This window comes from Protopterus annectens, chromosome 11.part0 (genome assembly GCF_019279795.1).
Source record: "Protopterus annectens isolate FY-2018-M chromosome 11.part0, PAN1.0, whole genome shotgun sequence".
NCBI lineage: Eukaryota > Metazoa > Chordata > Ceratodontiformes > Protopteridae > Protopterus > Protopterus annectens.
The window spans coordinates 964,918,361-964,940,099 of NC_056745.1; positions in this window are offsets into that span (position 1 = coordinate 964,918,361).

Consider the following 21,739-nt stretch of genomic DNA (forward strand, 5'->3'; position numbering starts at 1 on the left):
TGTCCCTTACCCAACATTCCCCTCTTACTGATGTAAAAACTAAAAAATGAGCACCTGTACCACAAAAAAAATATATCATCCCATACAGAGCTCTACACTTTGCACAGATGTCCTCTTGTCACACTTGACTCAGTCAAACTGGCTATACAACATGACAGGGTTATTGTCATCCCTCTTTGCTGAAGTGATAGTCCAAATTCAGCTAATATTCCATACATATTTTTATTATACATTGTTGAAGACGTGGATAGCTATGGTTCTTTCCTAATTCCCTCCTGTATATTCCTATATTGGTTCCCTTGTTCTTCCCCTTCCTTGCCCTCCATTTCACCACTTTCCTATCTATCCCATTATAACACCTTTAATCTGGTCAAAAATAAAATCACACACCACACACCTAACTAAAAATAAGCCAATGAAGCACTTCACTTTTTGTACTCTGTGTTTGCACGGAGTTTGACATCGTACACCAATGCGAAGTGACAGTGAACGGCTCCTCAATAGTGAGGATACCTCTGTGTAGTGCTGCTTAAACTTGCTGCGCTATGGAAACACACAGTTACATTAGCTTTAAGAATTATTTCATTGCATTATGAATACATATCTAAACGTATTAAATACACCTGGATTCAAATCTTGTATCATCTGGGCTCAAAAAATAAATCTCAGTGCACTTACACCTGCTTCCACAGAGTCACACTTGGTACTATCCATAGTGTAGACTGCTACACCAGTGGAGATGTGTAGCATTGTAGACTGCTACACCTCTCCACTGCTGTGAGTGGAGAAAAGCAAATCAACGGAACTCTCATGAGTTTATCTGTGAAGCTGAGGCCCATGTTTTCTTGTTGCTTAGCTACGCACAAATGGAGAAAGTAAAATGAATGAGCATCTCACATGGGCAAACACTTTTCCATCGATCATGCAAACCCACTGCTCAGTGGTGTGCTATGAACAGGGAGCATTTGCATGCATTGCTTATGTTTATTGCCCATTTAGTCTTCATCTCCAGGAAAGTACATGTAAAAACACAACTAAAGGGAAGGCACTTTTTATGGGAAGAACACATATTTACAATGTAATCATGTGTTACCTGCACACATGCACTTGAAACTTGATCGCTCAGTACTTGTTCCCAAATATATTAACTGCACTACAGAAATAAATGAATAAAAGCTTTCTTATATACCATATACATCTTTATACTGACAATACACATTCAGAGTTTCCAATACTTGTAAAGATGTGGACATCTGTTTGCATGTAGTTTGTAAAGCTGTCTCTTAAAATATACTTGCACATTGGAAACACAACAGCAAATACTACACTTTGTACACTAATCAATCTGGTAACATGCAGAACTTTAATATCTTGACAGTCATTCATGGCTAGCCATTCATTTCATACAGGTCTCTGGACATATTCTCTCAAATATCCAGTGGTGATGTAATCTACTATAAATAGTCGTGCAGCATTGTAAAAGTCAGGCTTGTGTGTGTTTCTGTCTAGTCTGAAGACCAGCTAATCAACCTTCTACACAGTTCAGATTTTACCATCACAGTGACACAATATGGCACAGGAGTGCATGTGTCTACATAGCATCATTAAATGTTCTGTGACAGACATCAATATCACTTCATATTGATTATATGGCCACATAAGTCTTGTTTCATACACAAGTTGTTATGTTATGATATATACAACCAGTGTAGCACATGTTTCAATACAATTGCAACCTTGTTGAATTATTGTATGTGCAGTTGTGTTACTTCACCCAAGGATTACTGAGGTGATCAGCAGCACCACTGTGTGACTATTAGCACTTGTGTCAGGAAACATTCTGCATGAGCCACAAACAATTGATCTCTGATGTGTCCTGATATGACAACAAGCCACTCAAACACAGCTTGCCAAAGAAAAACATATAGGCATACATTGTGCAAGTAATGTAAGTACATGACCTTGGTACATTTGTCTGACTGTGTGCATAGCAAGGGTGTATGGAATGTGATAAATGGTCAAGGTTGTATTTGGAGGTTTATTCACAAATAATTTATTCCAATGCATATGAAATGTTAAATGGAATACACACCTAAGCACAGATCTGTGTGTGGATGCCACCAGACATACCCAAGCGGAGGAAATACACAATCCGCTAGCTGACAATTTGTCTCACACATCACCCCCCTGTGGCCATTAGCCATCGGCCAAAGTATACATGCAAATATTACTCAGTTTTTATTCTCAGGCAGGCAACTAATCTGTATACTTTCTATGACTATTAATGCAGAATCAATGGGCCCTGACAACATCACAGGTTGCGTATAGCGTGACTCAAAGCCTGACCTACCATACACATTTGGATCCATAGATTATTACAGTCTTGAGAAAGCCTATATTCTCAAAGAAGGGTGTACAGCAACATGCATCCTTTTGACTGGATAGGCCATCACCTGATGCATGGAGTTATAGACCCATCCTAACACGCTTCATCTGTAAGGTAGGCCAACAAGTCATCATGGACCTTCTCTAAAAGGAGAGAAGTAAACTCCTGACTGTGTACCAAACCCATATCTGATTTTCAAAGGCTACATCATGTCTGTTGCATATAATGCTGTCTTCAAGAAAGTTACCAAGGTCATGATGATGACACTATCATCATGTATAACTTCACCTGGTCAAGGCATTTGACACAAATCAACACACAGTTATTACAGAGAAACTGACTCAAGTGGCCCTAAGCACCTACATCATCAAGTGAGAAGACAACTGGATCACATACATGACAAATATATATGTTGCAGTGTGTTAAGTCACCTCTATCTAGAATCCAGTGACCAGGTCCGTACCTCAGGGCTCTCTGCTAGGCCCTTTCCTGCCCATTATTAAGTCTCAGACATCAAAATTGACTTATCCATCCTTTCTACAACCAGCTTTGTGAAGGACTGAAAACTGTGGACAATCATGGAATCTAAGTGTGGTATTGGTATAATGCAGACAGTATAAACACATACAAAGGATTGCTGCCACAGACACGGGGACACTGTAGATGAAGAAAAATCATGAGGGATTAGTTCCATTATGAAAGCAAATATACAGGATAATTACAATTTAGTCAGCATGCCCCTATGAGCAGGCCAAGTGGTATGTGACCTGTGTACTCAGGTAGATGGTATGTAGAACGTCGAACAACATGTGCCCACAGTAGTAACCAATCCCTTGTATGTAGCACAGCTCGTGAGTATGTGTGGGACATCCACAACAAAGGGCATTATAGCTCTATAGTTCCATAGTTCTTAGCCCTCATCACACAATAATTCAGTACAATGCACCCTTTTGCATGTACCTCCCAACACATCTCCCAGGGATGAGTTACTCAAGTGTACCACTTTTGCCACAGTGAGCTCCCATAGATCTTATCAGCCATATCTAAGTATAATTTTTTTGGTGCATAAACATTAGGGCTTGACAGTGCAAACCCCTTTCAAGTTGTTATACAGGATGCATGTGTGAAATGGGTTACTGTGATGCAGACAAAAAATACATAGCTGAATGACAACATTGATGGCATGGGTTACATTCACGAAAGTGTGGATTATGACATATATATATATATATATATATATATATATATATATATAGCATGCACACCTGTCAACTAACTAGGCTTGCTCATAATTTCAAATACAGGTGTAACAGTGTCCCTCCTAACACCTCCAACAGATGTTACATTTTGAGGAAGGTGTGCTAGATTCCCCTCAGAGATTGCTGACAAATCATAATAGATGTACAAGTCTGCTCTTGCAGAACTATCTATGATCACCCGCAATCACATGTGTTATGTCAAAGACATGGGATTACTGGTGGTATTATGCTAATATTGTCCATAAGTGTGCATGCTTCTGCCTACTCTTCTCCACGAGCCTGTTACTATGTGTTCCACTTGGTTGATACCTATGCTGACATTACATTCATAGTCAGGCAATTCATTTTGCACAGCTTCACAGTATGCACCTAACCCCTATTGTATATACCATCCCTGATAAACGCCCTGTCCATTGATCATACCAGGATGCTTATATCACAAAAAAATCTTCTCCATCTCCACTGATATGTCACATTGTGTGACAATCACATAATATAGAATAACTCTGCAGTACGTAATTTATCATGTCTATATGTGATTAGTGCTCATGCTACATCTGTCTTCAATGACATGCCATCATCTGCTGTATATTAATGTTTCACCTGTCATCTTCCCCTGTGTTCATCCCACAGTTCATCCATGTGTCTCTTTTAAATACACACACTTCCCCTGACTATTTATTTATAATGCAATCTAGGCATCCTTACTGATCATTTACACCACTTTTATTCAGTATGCCTGAAGCATGTTTCCACAATACTCTGCACTGGATACACTGTTATGTCATGTGTTGGGACTATATACATTGCTTTGTTAATAACCCTGGTAATCACTGTGACATTCAGCACAATTCCACAGACGTAGTTTGCCTGTAGGTAAACAGGTTTCCATGTCTACTGGTGTCCATGTTGCTTTACATGGTTTACAAAACTATGTTTGTTTACATTTAAATGAGGTGCACAGCATGCATTTTTAATTAGCACTGCTGCTCACCATACAAACATGTAAACTCCATGTAGACTTCACAGTAAACCTACACAGAGTTTATTAAATTCCACATTAGTCTGATATAAGCTGTAAAATGGCTTGTCTGGAAAAAAAATTCAGTTATAGCTCTAGCACTATAGGCAACAAAATAGAAAACATTAGTCTTACATTTTCTCACGTAATATCACTGAATATAAAAAGAATAAACTCTCAAATACCCCCTTCCTTATCCGAGTATTAAAAGAAGAAGTAGACTTTTTAAAGAAGTTTATATTTATTAAAAAAAATCTAAGTCAAACACAATAACAAATATCAAACAATTAAAAAAACTGAACATAGAAAGATTTCAGTCAAATCAAGGTCTACACTTACAGACTGAGCTTATTTATTGATTTATTTTTGTTTGATAACTGGGTAGGTGCACTAGTGCAAAAACTATGTTTACATATAAACTGGGCACAAGTATACAGTGACAAATACTGAGCAAATACTGAAAGAACTGAACAGAAGTTAAAAACAGAGGCTCATTATACAGTCATACAAGATACTGTACCATAGGAATAAAATAAGAAAACATACAGTTATGTGCAGTAGTACAGTCTTGATGCACAGCTGTAAGGAAGCTTTGGAAAGCACATAAAAATTGGCCACACTACAGGAATGCATACACAAAAATAAAGATGCAACAGGAGCGTATAATGTGGTTTGGCAGAAGAACACAAATACAAACAACTTACACTACTGATATATGCAATTTATATGTAATTTATATGTGCAATATGGAACAACTGCACAGGCACTACTTTTAAGCTCTACTTCAAACCAGTGGCAGATGAAATATAGGAATAAACAACAGAAAGAGCAGGTTAATTACCCATTATCTTCAAAGAATTTGCAAATACAGCCATAAGAAGATGATCATTAAGTATGGTTTTGAACTTAATAATACTTTCTTTATTCCTTAAGTCTGGGGAAAGATTGTTTAACAGTGCCTGACCAAGCCTGGAAAAGGTTCTTTCACCTGAAACTGTATTAAGGGTTGGTCTTGGTTGGGAGATGCTGTCCAGTTTGGAATGTCTAATGGAGTATGCTGATTCCCAAATAGGGAGGAGCTTTTTCAGTGGTATGCAGTATTTCTCTTTTAATACTTTGAACAGTAAGTTACTCATCAAGAAGTTAAAACCAATCCACCACAGGTCATACTGAAGAAAAGCTACCAACAACCAAGTCCAAAGCAGTATGAGAAAATCATAGCACACAGAACAGGGTGCAAAAGTGAAAATAAAATATTTTAATAGCAATGTTTAACCACTTTCATCTCTGTCTGGGGAGACTTCATTAGAAACATAAACTAGGTTAATTACATCCCTTATATAGCTTAATAATTAATTAAATATAGTACATTTAAAAATGTAAAGGAACAGTGATACAAAATAACCAGTCCATATAAAAGTTCATTAAAATGCATAATGTACTTTCTGTTGAGGCTTCTTCTGCAGCAATATTCAATAATATTCATCATTAACAACAATAAAAAAAAAAAAAGGTGTAACTCAAAAATAAGGAAGCAATAAAACTATTTGAAAAAAAAATAGACAATTGTTCACTTTCATTTTTCTTAGTTTCTTTAATTGTTAGTAACTAGTGACCATTCTCAATTTAGCTGTCCTAAATTTAAGTGTTGGCTGTAAAGATATACTCCGGGATTCAGCAAGCTCTGCATGGTGTGCAGGAATAGTGCAAGAGCTGCTACACGCAATATGGCTGACGAGCGATCCAGCAACGAACTCCCGGGATGTGCATGAGCACTCCTACACTATTTCTGCACGGACACAGCTCCTCTATGCTAATTACCCCACTTGCAGGTGAAAACCATGCAAATGAGGAGAATTAGTGATCCAGGAAGCAGGCAGGTGTCTGTGCAGCAAAAGTGTACCCTGCATAAATGTATTTGGCTCCTAACCGAATACATTTCTGAAAATTACAAAACTGAGGCATGACAGCTCCAAAGAAAGCATGTATTCAATGTAGTAGGCATGCCAATGGCCAGATATATGGCGATTGGCATGGGAAATAGTAGCAAAATTATAAAAAATAAATTTTTTTTTGGCCGATTTCAGCTGTTTAAGCATAGGGCAGTGGTGCGCAAACAGGATCGGCCCGAAAATAAGAAAAAAGTTGGAAATAAGATTTTAAACCAAAATCAGCATTCTGCCATAATAGTCAATGGCATGCATAAGACAACAATACCATGGAATAGTGGTTGCTAAGGGGGAAGGCTGAGTGTCAGTTTTGTAGCCATGCATTAGCAGTCAGTTTTATTCAAATGAGGGGGATTGATACTGAATCACAGATTTCCTCTCAGTGTTAGCTTGCACCCAACCATGTAGCTGCAGGAACACCATGGTACAAGCATAGGAGGTAGATGACCTCATAAGGGGGAGTGTCATGCATGCTTACTGGAGCACTGTGGCCCGTGTTTACTCTTAGCTAAGCACAGCTAAGGAAGAGGGGTGTGTCTGAGGCTGCCTAGCAGTGTTTACATTGCCTAAATGGGTGTCCGCGCCATGCACCAGGTTTAAAAAAAAAAGAAACAGGAAATAGCAGCTCTTTCACATCTGAGCACTGGGTATGCATGGTGCACCTTGGAGCTTAAACAGGAAGGTAATGGGAAGGGAAAACAGCAGTAGCAAGGCAGTCAAGGAGAACTAGCATAGCTGGCAGGTGAAATGTATCAGAATCAGCCAATTACACAGGCAGCAGCCCAGCCCAACACACTACTATAAACTATGCAAACACCTTTCACTCTGGTTTTTACCACAAACTCTACACCACTGGTGTACACAGACAGGGAAATTATACCTAACAAACTAAAAAATGATAGGGGCTGCTGTCGATCTCATACATCAATATGTGGAAGAGGCTGAGGGTGGTGAGGATGAGAATGCTGATGACGAACCCACAGTGAGGAGAAGGAAAAGAGTGTACAAACCCAGGGTAACCTATCAGGGGCTACTTGAGCTGGAGATAGTGGAGCACTATAGGGTGGACATGGACATCCTACAGCAAATTGTTGAGCTGTGCCGGCCACGCCTCACACACAGAACCAATAGAGGGGAACCAATCCCAGTGGATACCAAGGTATGTGTAGGCTTAAGAATACTAGGCACAGGTACCTTCCAAACACCAAATGTGGATATCATGGGGATCTCACAGGCATCAGCATCCAGGGTACTCCACCAGTTCCTGGATGCCATGTCTGCACATGCCAGTGAGCACATATATTTCCTCAACACCCGTGAGGGGTTGACCAGCAATATGCATCTCTTCCACCAAATATCAGAATACCCTCAGGTAGTAGGTGCTATAGACTGCACACATATACACATCAAAGTCCCACCCGGCGAGCGGGGTAGGGTCTTCATAAACCACAAGTGCTTCCCCTCCATCAACAGCCAGGTCATGTGTGATGCCCAGGGCATTATAATGAATGTGTGTACTTGCAGCCCTGGAAGCTATCACAACTTCTACACTTGGCATATGAAACAGCTGTACCAGAGATTTGCCAGTGGGGACATCCCATATGGCCACCTAGTGGGGGATGCTGGTTACGCACTGGAGCCATGGCTGATGACACCCATCAGAAATGCACACACACCCGAACAAGAACTCCATAATGAGGAACATGCACAGACCAGAGTTGTAATAGAGCGTGTGTTTGGGATGCTCAAGTTCCGGTTCCAGTGCCTGAACATATCCGGTGGAGCCTTGCAGTACTCTGCAAAGACATGTACACAAATTTTCATTGTTTGTGCCATGCTACACAATATAATGCTGTGGAAACAGCTGCAGCAGGAACAGCATGGGGCAGGGCCACACAGCCCCCCACCATTGCCAAGGCCAGCACAGGCACAGAGTGACTTGAAGGAGGAACAACCTCAGCCTGCCCATGTAGGCAGAAGGAGGCGTGCCCAGTATGCCAAGGCTTTGGTAAAGAGGCAACGCATAGCACATACACTGACACGGTAGGGACCCAGGGAATGACACCTGTCTCTGACTCACATATTCAGTAAAAGGGATGCCAAACATGACACTACCTGTGCTTTACCATGTACAGGGAGTGTACTATTTGCATCCGACATAGTCAGCCTCCAGCACCATCCTCAGTACTGGCACATCTACAAGGTAAGTCACTCTTCCTATCAACTGCTGAATGGAATAGTAAGTTCTGCTAGTTCTATCTATGTTATGGATGTGAGCATGCAAGGGAATCGGGTGGCTGAATGGGATGGCAGCAGATAGTGAACACCTATATGAGCAGCATGAAATCCATAAGAAATACTGGTGTCAACAAAGTAGGCAGTACTAGACAAGGTGACAAATCCCACTGCAGTACATGAGGTGGCCCAAATGTGTGTCCATAGGACACACACATGCATGTCAGTGAGGCTTACATACCCAACAACAGCCTCAGCCAGCAGGACAGGTGTAGATGACCATAAAAAAAGGATGTGCTAAGGCCTCTAATTAATGGCAATGGAGAACAGCCCCCCTCCAGACCTACACAGACAGACTACAACAGGTCAGGCAGTTGTATGTTAGTTCTGAAGGTTAAGAAGTCTGAATCTGAAATGTAGGTCAATAAAATCTAAGATCTGTACTCTACTGATATGCCTCTAGTTTGCATAATAGGTCAGAATACAAAACTAAATGGAAGCCAACAGAGTACCTGAAATATCAGTACAGTCATAGCAAATGTTTACAGTTGTCAGGTGTGCCCCCCCCCCCACACACACACACACAATGCTATGTAGAAATGCAATAACATGCAAGTGTGGGTTTATTAACAGTACGGCACAGATTACCTGAGCTGGCCCAATTTACAGGACAGATTGTTGCATGCGTACAATATGCAGGGCTCTGTGTGTTAGCTTGTTATGTGTTGTACATTGTGTGGAAGTGGTCAGCATGCAGGCATGGAGGGACATGTTTCAGTGGCCTATGGCCAGTACATTCAATGACAGGGCCATGTTCTGACAACTGCAGTGCCAACCACAATGCATCCCAGCAAGACCCAATTCAGCAGTCATCCATACTCATTGTTCAGATGTCAATATCCGTCACAATCTGAAAGGTGGACATGCCATGAATGTGGGCCCAAACATCCACACAGTACGCAGGTGGAAGTACCCTAGACAAAGTACATAAAATTTAACTGTCAACTGCACACACCTTTGGAATTGTACATATGGGTTAGCAGCACATTAGTTGTCTGTGTAGTATGGAATACTGATGTAGTCTGGCCAATCACTGGCAGACCACAAAAGGCACAGTTATGAAGTAATGAGAGACTGCCTATGTCTTGCACAAAGCAGCATAAGGGTAATGTCCCCGGTATATCTGTGAGTCAGCTGCAAGAAGCATCCATATCACACATGCACTCAGCTCACCCCACCAACAGCCACAGGTTTAGCACAGCTCATATCCCTGCTGTTGGGAATGAGTTCAGTATGACCCCCACTTTTATATGGGAATACCCACAGAATGCAGCATGCTGAAGAGGTGTGTCCCTACTGTAAGCAGCACCATGCCAGCATCCAAAACAATGGATTAATATGGACAGGAACTGTTGCCATTAACACCTCGCACACTTACCCTGTCACCCCAGGGGAATCCAGTGGCTCACAGCCTGGGACTGTAGGAGTGACACAATGCACTGGCCTGCTACAGATGGCCTGCATCACCACTAAATGCCCTACAGTCCTCTTCCAAATGTCTGTGCCTCACTCGTACTGCCAATGTATGTTATCTCATGGGGTCCCACCTAACAACATAACACAGTCCACAGAACACAAATGCAAGGCCATGTAGACAAATCCCAGTAGCATGCCCACCATGTCCTACTGCATGAACTGTGGACCAAAAACTAAATACCACTGGGATGAAGGGACAACTATAGGGATACTTCTCAGATATTGCTCGCATAATGTTAGGAAGAGGATAGAATAACAGAGTGGGGGGGTGAAGAAGCATGGATGCCATGGAGTGTGTGAAGTTTGAAACTCTGATGTGTGCCCATACTACCCCTGCCTACCAACCCAGTAATGGGTGGCTACAAACCTGCTTGTAAACCACAATGTGATGGGGAACTGACCAGATATATGAGCCCTGCCTCTGGGTAACTTAGGTGATTCTGAACAGCCGAGAGGTAAGGCCACAGCAGGATATGGCCATTCTGTTATGCCGATAGATGTACAAGCATGGGATCCTCAGCCACCACAGTAACAAGGTGCTGGAACATTTTACACAGACCTATCAGCAAGTGTCTGCCGCTACCCCTCCAGAATGGCATTAGTGTACAGGAATATGTAGGCGGCAGACCGCAATACTGTATACAGCTTCATTCATCTTGTATTTCCCAGGAAATAACTGTGAGCAAATAAGTATATCTGTCAGTAGCAGATGACATACTACATCACAGTGTAAAACAGGACATATGTCTGAATATCTCTGCTAACACCAACCAATTAACACAAGCAGCACAGACTCACTAGTTAGAGTATCCCACTATCTTTTGCCCATTGTGACTCCATATTGTCAACCTATCTACAGATATCCTGCAGAAACAGGTTGCTAATTGTAGGTGTAGAACACAAAATCCTGCAGTGGAATACAACCTACCTGGAATGGATTCACACACTTAATACAGAAGATCATACTGGGCATGCTCCTACACTGAAGCCCATGTCTTACAACAGTGGACTATACATATCTGTCAGTCGCAGATGTCTGTGCACACACAGCACACTGCACATCATTCATGCTTTGCACACACATTGGATAGGAATACTCACACATATCCAAGGCCAACACACTATAATAGGTCAAACATACAAACACAGAGATGTGAGGAAAAGAGAGGCAGACAGTAACAACGAGATTGCCATCATGAGGCCTGTCCCACCCACCACATATCCAATTGGCCAATATCACATGCTGTGCTGATGTCAATCACTGTAGACATTTGCTTTTGGTAGCCCTCAGCCCTTTAGTGTCTGTGGTGCTTGTGACAACTGTGTAATATGATAGCACAAATCAGTATTCATCTAGCATTTGTATACCCAGTCCTGTCAAATGTAAAGTTGTGTGTGACTGAGTGTTGTGTGTGTGTATCCAGAGGAATGGTTTATGGCCCATTCACGCACACTGCACTTCCCATTGCCCAGGTTAGCACTCATGTTGATATCAGTCACCTTGAAATAACCCTCTGGCCAATTCTCAGCCCTGTAAGCTTGGCGGTGCTTGCAATAACTGCATAATGCTATAGTGTAACATACTAGTTAGGTAAGAATTCTAATTCCCGACATGGCAACTGTACAAACTGTGTGTGTGTGTGTGTGTGTGTGTGTGTGTGTGTGTGTGTGTGTGTGTGTGTGTGTGTGTGTGTGTGTGTGTGTGTGTGTGTGTGTGTGTGTGTGTGTGTGTGTGTGTGTGTGTGTGTGTGTAGAGATTAATAATTTTGCGGTTATTCACAGTCACTGCACCTCTCATTGCCCTACTCTAGAAAGCCTGCTGATGTCAGTCACCTTGAAATACCCATTTGGATAAGGGCCAACCCTATAATCTCTGTGTTGCATGTGATAACTGCGTAATGCTATAATGTAACATACTAGTTAGATAGTTCTAATCCCAGACTTGGCAACTGTGAAACTCTGTATGTATATAGATTAATGATTTTGAGGCCATTCACAATCTCTACATGTCTATTTACCCTACTTTAGCAAGCCTTCTGATGTCAGTCACCTTGAAATACCCCTTTGGACAAATTTTAGCCCTAAAAGCTCTGTGGCGTGTGCCATAAATGTGGAACAATGAAATATCAGAAACTACACAGGTATGGGTTTGAATCTCATCTGTGGCAAGTGTTTATGTGTGTACCTCAAAGATTTTGGCCCCATTTACACCCAGTACACATCTCAGAGCCTGACATTAGCAGTCCTGCAGATATCATCCACCTTAGAAGTACCTGTTGCCAATCCTAAATGATGTTAGGTCAGTGGTGCATGTGGTAAATGCATAATATAATGGTCTGCAAAGATTGTTAGAGAGAGGTTTGCACCTCACCCCTGGTCAATGTAAATGTGTGTTTAGGGTAAAATTATTTTTTGGGATCTCTCACCCACTACATCACCCAATGCCAGTATTTACAAGAGCTGGTGATGTTCCTCACCTTAGAAATACCTTGGGACAACATCCATCCTGTAAGCTCCGTGGCACATGCAATAAATGTGGTACACTTTAGTAACAATACATAGTTTGGTAGGGGTTTGAATCCCATTACTGACAAGTGTGTGTGTCTGTCATCAGTATCCTGTGTGGAGGTTGCCATGATTGTGTAATAACAAGAAGCATTGTGGGTATGGTTTTGCTAAAGTATTATGCTGAGGACCTAGTATATGTCACAATGTCCAACATACAAGGACAACAGATATCAAACACCAGAGAGGCTGGTGTAGACAATCCATAGCCCTACATGTGACATTATGGATTGGTGAACAATATAGGCAACCCTTGTATTACTCAGAGAATAGTCTCCACCCATGTCTCATAGACAAGCACACTTGGCTAGACAACAACCACTATATTGGTAGTTCCCTGCATACTTCCTCACAGATAGCAACCATGGTGTGATTGCAGTAGACTACATGTCTGTTGACCACAACAGTGCCGCTAACATCAGAAAGTACTGTGATGTGTTACATCTCCTGACTGAGTGTGTGTTATCCAGCAAGCGAAACGACATGGCACCCTGCTCCATCCCTACAGAAGGCAAATAAATGCTTACAGTGGTCCTTTTGCTCTGTTCCCCACTGGATGCCTGCAACAACTGTAGAGTCTGCAAATGTAACCCACAAAGGGAATACCATGCCTTATACATGTGCCCTGTATGGACAGATGCCACTAGCTCCACTGAATACCTGTATCATGATGTCAATGTAGGAGCAAGAACAACCTCAGTTCCATAGCCAGGTCTCACCAAATGAGGTTAGAAGTGCTACATCAGAAGATAACAATCTTTCCACACAACATGCCCCAGATACCTCAAGTACACTTCCACATGTCAAAGAACATGCATGTGGGACATGTGCACAACCCAGACACTGTCCATGTTATGGAATATAGATCACATACATGAGAAGCAGTGCACATCACTGGCCACCCACAATAGTAACCCAGATGAGTGGATGGTGAATACAGTATCCACTTGTGGGGACCACTCCAGGGACTACACTCCTGAGTCACACTGGAGACCATTGTCATGAGGCCTGATGCCAAGATATTCCATTTGCCTAGCCTTGTACAGCCTTCAGGTTTATTCACCTACTATACATCTGTGAAGCAATAAACTTATGCATCTCAGTACTGGCAAATTGTGTGTGTGTGTGTGTGTGTGTGTGTGTGTGTGTGTGTGTGTGTGTGTGTGTGTGTGTGTGTGTGTGTGTGTGTGTGTGTGTGTGTGTGTGTGTGTGTGTGTGTGTGTGTGAAGATTAATGATTTTGAAGGCATTCACAATCACTAAACTTCCCACTGCCCTATTTTAGCATGCCTGCTGATGTCATTCACCTTGAAATATATCAGTTATATAAGCTCTGTGGTGCTTGTAATAACTGCATAATACTGTCAGGTAGCAAACTAATCAGATAGGAGTTCTAATCCTCATCCTGCCAGCTGTGATAATATGTGTGTTTTCCTGAGAGAGTGTGTGTGCCGTCATTGACCCCTGCTCTTGTGGACATTCACACTTACTACACTCCCCTTATCCCTCCTTTAGCACTGTTGCTGATGTCACTCACCTTCAAAGATACCTTTCGACAGTTCTCCAACATTTAAGCTCTGTGGTGCATGCAATAACTGCATAAAACTAATACATAGTCAGATAGGGGGTCGAAACCTAGTACTGCTAAGTGTGTGTGTGTGCCATCAGTATCCCGTGTGGGTGTTGGGGTGAGTGTGTAATGACAGGATCCATTGCAGTGTGGTTTTGCTACATCATTATATTGAAGACCTATATGTCCCACTGTCCACATTACAAGGCCAACAGTGTTCAAACACTGTAAGGTTTGGTGTAGACAATCCTCAGCCATAAATGTGTACAGCCATGAGCAATTACTATGTGATAGTATGGATTAGTAAACAATATCGGCAACCATTAAAATACCCAGATACCACTCTCCACCCATGGATCATGCACAAACATGCTTGGCTCTTACTCTCTTACTCCCTTCCTTCCTTACTTTGTCTGTCTCTCTTTCTCATATCCAATGTGGGGTGTGAGTGCTGTGTATACTGTCTTTACACCATGGTACCCCCAGTACATGTCCCAAGGCCCACTGTATGAGGACCACTGTCACAATCAACCATACAGGTAACTGATTACATTATCCAGCCCAGTGATGCATGTGCTGTGTGCAAATTATCTTTAACAGAATGGACTCATTGACAAGGTAGTTAGGACTGATAAACCAAGGTTTCTCGGATGTGTCTATAACTATTATGTGTTTGTCAATGTATATATGACAGCATTTCATACTATGTATTGTTCATTAACACCCAGTACATCCCCCAATACCGTACTGTACAATGTATTTATTTATTTATTATAACTAAATAACAACCAGTACATCCCCCATTACCATACTTTACAAGGCCTGGTAGTGTTCGTCACTTAACAAGATACTCGGGACACACCTCATCCTAAAAGCTGTGTGGTGTGTGCCATTAAGGCCAAACACATTACTATCAATTAGTACCTAGGTAGGGGTTCTACTTTTAGTGTTGCCGCCTTCAGGAATGCATGGATCATGCGATCCCAAATAAAACCAAGACCCAGTCCTCCAAAGGCAGACGTCCTGTCTGGTGGACCCAAGCCATAAACAAACTATACAATAGAAGGAGGAAGCTACTAAATGATAGAGCAAAATCCCAAAAAGGGAAGGTATCACTGATCAGTATTAGCAAAAAACTACGGGCAGTCATAAAATTGTCTAAGGCCAGCTTCGAGAGAAAAATTGCACAGGACACTAAGGATAATCACAAGGCTTTCTTTAGTTATGTTAGGAACCTGGGTGGTAATTCCCAGATATGCTCAGAATTAGTCCAAAATGACAAAAAATACACTGAACCCACAGACATTGCCAACATCCTAGCTGACAGGTTCAGCAAAAAACTTCTCCCCCCCCCCACCCCTTCCCCACCAAAAGGGCAAATATCTATCCCAGCAGAGTGCTGCCCCCCTGACATCTCAAATGCTCAGGTAAGAGCCGCCCTCTCCAAAGCAAAAAATACAGCATCAATGGGACCAGACAGTGCCCCGGGCTGCATCCTACATGAACTCCAAGAAGAGCTAAACCCAAACATAAAACTACTGTTCAATCTCAGCCTTACTACAGGATATGTGCCCAAAGAGTGGGGTACAGCAACAGTGGTCCCTCTCCATAAAGGTGGTGCCTCAACGGATCCTGGAAACTATCGCCCCATAAGCCTGACTAGCTTGGTCTGCAAAGCTATGGAAAGGATCATCATGGATCTCATAAATAAAGATATTGGGGACCTACAGACACTGGATCCTACCCAGTTCGGCTTTGTCAAGGGCAGATCCTGCCTCTTAAACCTGGTTGATTTCTTTGAAACAGTCACCAAGGCCATTGACGAGGGGAAGGTGGTCCACACAGCCTACCTGGTCCTCGCAAAAGCCTTCGATACAATACCCCACTCGGGCATTATAGATAAGCTCACCAGCTTAAATATAAACCCCTATGTCACTAGATGGATTGCAAACTGGCTCAAGGACAGAACCCACATGGTTAGAATTGCTGGAGCCATGTCAGACTCCAAACCAGTTACAAGTGGTGTTCCACAAGGCTCAGTCCTGGGACCTTTCTTGTTGGGTATATATTTCTCAGAGGTACAGGCCAACACGGAAGGACTGTGGCTGACCAAGTTTGCAGATGACTGCAAACTGGGCGCCATAATCGACTCTCCAGGTGACACAAGCATCCTCCAAAAGGGCCTCATAGAAACAAACAACTGGTGCCAGAGCCATGGCCTCAAGCTAAATGCCAAAAAGTGTATAGTCATCCCCTCTGGCAAAAAGAAAGTGCCCACAAATTACCACATAGGTGTTAATCCATTAAGTACAGAAGAAGTAATTAGGGACCTGGGGACCCAAGTTGATAGCAATCTCTCATTTGACAACCACGTGGCTAAAGTGGTTAGAAAAACATTTTATATAGCCCACCTAATCATGAAGGGATTCACATCTAGATCAGGGGAGGTCATCGTGCCTCTTTACTCATCCCTCATCAGGCCCATAATTGAGTACAATGCCCCTTTTGGGATGTACCTTACCAGACACCTGCAGCAACTGGAAAGACCCCAAAAGTACCTCACCAAGAGGATCAAAGGGCTCAAACAGATGCCATATGCTGCCCGGTTAAAGAAACTCCAGCTCTACTCAGTGGCATACCACCTGTTCAGAGGCGATCTGTGCCTGACATATAAAGCCATGTCCAACCCGGAATTAATGGACATGCTGCACCTCAGAAAATCCAAATCCCATCGAGCTACATGCTCGAGAGACTTGAACCTCAGCACTGAAATAAATAGGACATTCTGGAGGGACAGATTCATAACACAGAGGCTCCCTTCACTCTGGAATAAAATCCCAGTCCAGGTTAGGCAGAGTCCCTCATTGACTCTCTTCAAGAGGAATCTTGATGAGTGGATGGGAGATTGTAGGTTTACCCCGGGTATCACTTCTGTGTCACTGTTAGACAGAGGCACAGTATACTAACCTCGAAAAAGGGCATAGCAAAATAAATTTAAAATGGGTGGCGAAAGCCAAACACACTAGGCTTATAAATGCCCTAGGGCAGCTAGCCTAGTATGAACCTATGAACCTAAGTGTGTGTGTGTGTGTGTGTGTGTGTGTGTGTGTGTGTGTGTGTGTGTGTGTGTGTGTGTGTGTGTGCATATGTGAGGGGATCTGTTTCATTTTGCAGAAAATACACATCCCAGGAGGTCATCTGTCAGAAAACTGACTGGCAAATGCTAACATTTCAAAGGAAACATCTTATGGAAGTTCATTCCATCAAAACTAGTAGTAGATAAGTAAATGCCCTCTTCCCCACTGTACAGCTGTACAGCAATACTGGAGTTGGTACATATAGTTAGTTGTCGATGTTGTGGACACAGCCACCCTCATTGGGGTTATTGTTGTGTGTATCCCCCCGCTTAGTCTGCTGTAATATTGTACAGTTTATGTTAACAGGTTAAATAGTTCTCAATCACACTATGTCCAGTTCTACACCACCCCACATCCCCCAAAGTGGAGGGCTGTGCCACCCACAGCAGCACACCTATGTTTACCAAATCCAGGACTGCACTACATTGGGGAAGAGGAAATATACCTTGCCAGTACCATTGTCAATGATATTAAACTAGCAGATTGATTATGTACTGATGTGATGTTTTGCCTATTTTGTCTTAGTGGAATTACATAGAACAAAATGGGTTCACTGCAAAATTAATTACATCTATGTGTACAATATTCTCTGTGTATTGCATCAACACTAAAGCCTCTGTGTGCATGTGTGTGTGGTGTGTGTGTGTGTGTGTGTGTGTGTGTGTGTGTGTGTGTGTGTGTGTTATACAGAAACATGTGGTGTGTGGCACCCAGTACACTTACCATTGTCCACTGTAGAAGGGCTGCTGACATCAGCCACCCTGCATTCACCTGTATACACCCCTAAGACCTATCAGTCATGTGGCACATGCAGTAACTGTTATACAGACCTGTTACTTGTGTTCAGCTGTACCAAGGATATGACACAGTCAATGTGTCACCACAGTGCCATACCCCTTGTAGGAAACAACAGCAGACCAACATCCTGCTGACACATAGACACCTACAACACAAACTGAATACATTATGGAGACCACAATCAGTCAGTGTTAATAACAACTATAATGCACCATGGCTGGACAGCTACACATCCTGACATGTAAGCATTAAACTTTCCAGCTGAAAACATGTCACACAGCATTACATTGCTGAACCTTAGTACATTCACCCTGTGCATCAGAACCATATTAGCCTGTCCCTGCATTGATGGTATGGATGACAGGGATGTGGCACAGGTATCATCATATGCACAGGGTGTGTTGTGGGTTTGCCAGAGACCTAGGCTGAGCTCTTTTGTTGACATCTTATGTGTGTGTGTTAGGGGGTTATGTTATCAAATGGGCTATGCAGATGTGGTGTGTGTAGGTATGGAGGTGCCCTAGGTGTGTGTGTGTGTGTGTGTGTGTGTGTGTGTGTGTGTGTGTGTGTGTGTGTGTGTATATATATATATATATATATATATATATATGTATGCACACAGTTCTGCCATGTGGCTGCCCTATACAGGGGTATATTGGACAGCTGCAGACCGTACATGGCAGGGTGTGTAGTTCACCCTCTCTGGCCATGGGCACAAGAACTGTGCCTGCCAGGTGTTACACAGGCACTAACAGGTACAATCCTAGATATGTTACTCTCCCCTGATGATGACAAATGTCTGCTGGATCCGGGTCACTGTTGGGACTGGTCAGGACCACGTGCACGTGGCATGCTGTGTTCTGGTGTGGACAGCACCCGCCTGCAGTGCTGATGCTGGTAATGCCCCTACAGGAGCAGCTGTGACTTGTTGCATGTCCATATAGACCTCAACCTGTGTTGTTGCTGACCTATGTCCAAGTGGCTGTCGCCCTACTCCCACAATATGCTCTAACACAGACATTGCATGATCAAGGATTCCCACCATCTCACCCAACCATCTATCCAGGACCTCTACAAAATAATGGTGGGCACCTGCAAGATCACTTGATTCTGTCAAGTACAGCAGAATGAGTACCCTCTAGAGCCTCAGACTCTGTCTGGTATAACGTTCCATAAATGCCTGTGCCTCCATGATGGTGTGAAACATGCATCTGGTAACACCTGCTGTGGCACTTCTGCCAGAGGCATGATGGCCAACAGCCCTCCTACTACCACCCCTGTACATATGCCTGTGTGGTACCTCACCGGTAATCTGGTTATGGCTTCTGTGTACAGACACACTTGCCATAGTCACCACACTGTCCTGTCCCATGCGACCACTTGCCAACTGTCACTCATCTATTGCCACTGGTGATGGGGTATGTATAGGCAATGTGACTGTGTGCAGGGATGGTATGGATAACATTGGGATGTCAACAGATGGCACATCTTCAGCCCCTGACAACCCTGCCTGTGCCTCACCATACCTATCATCATTGTCAGAGTCTGTATGGACACTAACATCAGTGTGCCTGCAGGAGAGAGCCTGACCCACCTCACCACCTGTGAGGGGAAAACAAAAAATGTAATTTAAGACCTGTACATCATTGCTTACCTCTGCACACACTCACACACACACACACACACACACACACACACACACACACACACACACACACACACACACACACACACACACACACACACACACACACACACACACACACACACGCTCGCACACACACACACACACACACACACACACACACACACACACACACACACACTTACAGGTGAGGTGGCACAAAGATATTACACAGACCCCTTATTACCCAACAGTCAACATGCATGACATATGGCACTCAACAGCATGTACTGAAGCTATACTCAGTCCCTGTTACCAACATTATACATCTCTGTGATGCATGAGTTGTGTTAGTAGGTGATGCCCCTTCCCCTGGAACACACTGCACCCATGTACACAGTATTACTGTGCACTTATTCAGTACCCTGGCTTGTACTGGGCACCATACCTCAGGAGTGTACACACCATTGCTGAATGTGTATATGCGTGACAGTTATGTTTGCTCTGTTGCTCACAGCCCCTATGTGTTTGTTTGACACATACCTGGGATGATATGAGGACAGATGTCAATAGTGAATGCCTGACCTCTGATTTGCAGATCTCATCATCAGCAGTGCATGTATGAGCAATAAAATCCAATTACACTGACAACCTTCAAAGCTTACTGTGGCTATGAGGAGTGTACACACCATTATGGACATGCCAGCCTCTTCTCTGATATGCAGTGGGGCCACAATACTGTATATGTTAACATTATACACACCTGATATGTGGACATATGACCCATGCAATCAAATGCAGTATCAGACAAATGTGTTAGTTGTACAGATGCTGATTGACATGCATACAATATGTGGGTTGCATAAATGTGCACACCCTTAACACGATGGTTTGTTGCAGCACCTGTTAAGTGAACTACAGCAGTCACTATTCCTGAAAGGGGTATACTAGCATGGCCCATCTTCACTTGCCATTATTTGGTCACTCCACCCTAGAAATGTCCCCCATCTCTGCCAGATTGCAAGGTCAGCTCATGTGCACAGCCCTTGGAAGTCACACAGTGCCTTCACTATTGCTGTGGAGTCAGGGTTATGTCTGGCACAATTCATGACCTTGACTGTGTTCATATACAGCCATTCTTAGCGAGCTTTGGATATAAGCTTCAGTTCACTCTTGTGTTTCAGGATGACACACCTCCCCATCCTCAGCCTTTTTGCAGATGCTTGACAACTATGGGCCACACATGCGTGTCATTTTGCAGTGTTCCAAATTCATAACACCATGTCTACCAGCCTAGTTCCTGCTAATTTGATACCATACCTAAAGGTGTACACTGGCACCAGCAAGGTACAGATGGGGATGGTGGGCCTGAGGTGTTGCTTGTGCAGAACATGTATCTTTATTAATACTCTCTGTAGGTTTCAGCCTTGGTCTTGGTGCACCATTACACATTGCAACACATGCCTTTGGGACACTTGATGTTATGCATATGCTACCTGTAGAGAGCCGTGGATGATGTTTCCTGTGGAACAACTCATCCATCTGCTTAACCTAACCCATAGGCCACACTTATGCAGAGTCCCGGCAATTGTTGACACAGGTACTGCACAGGCAGTACTTGCTAGACATTCCTGCAAGTCCTGCTGTGTTGCTGCATGTT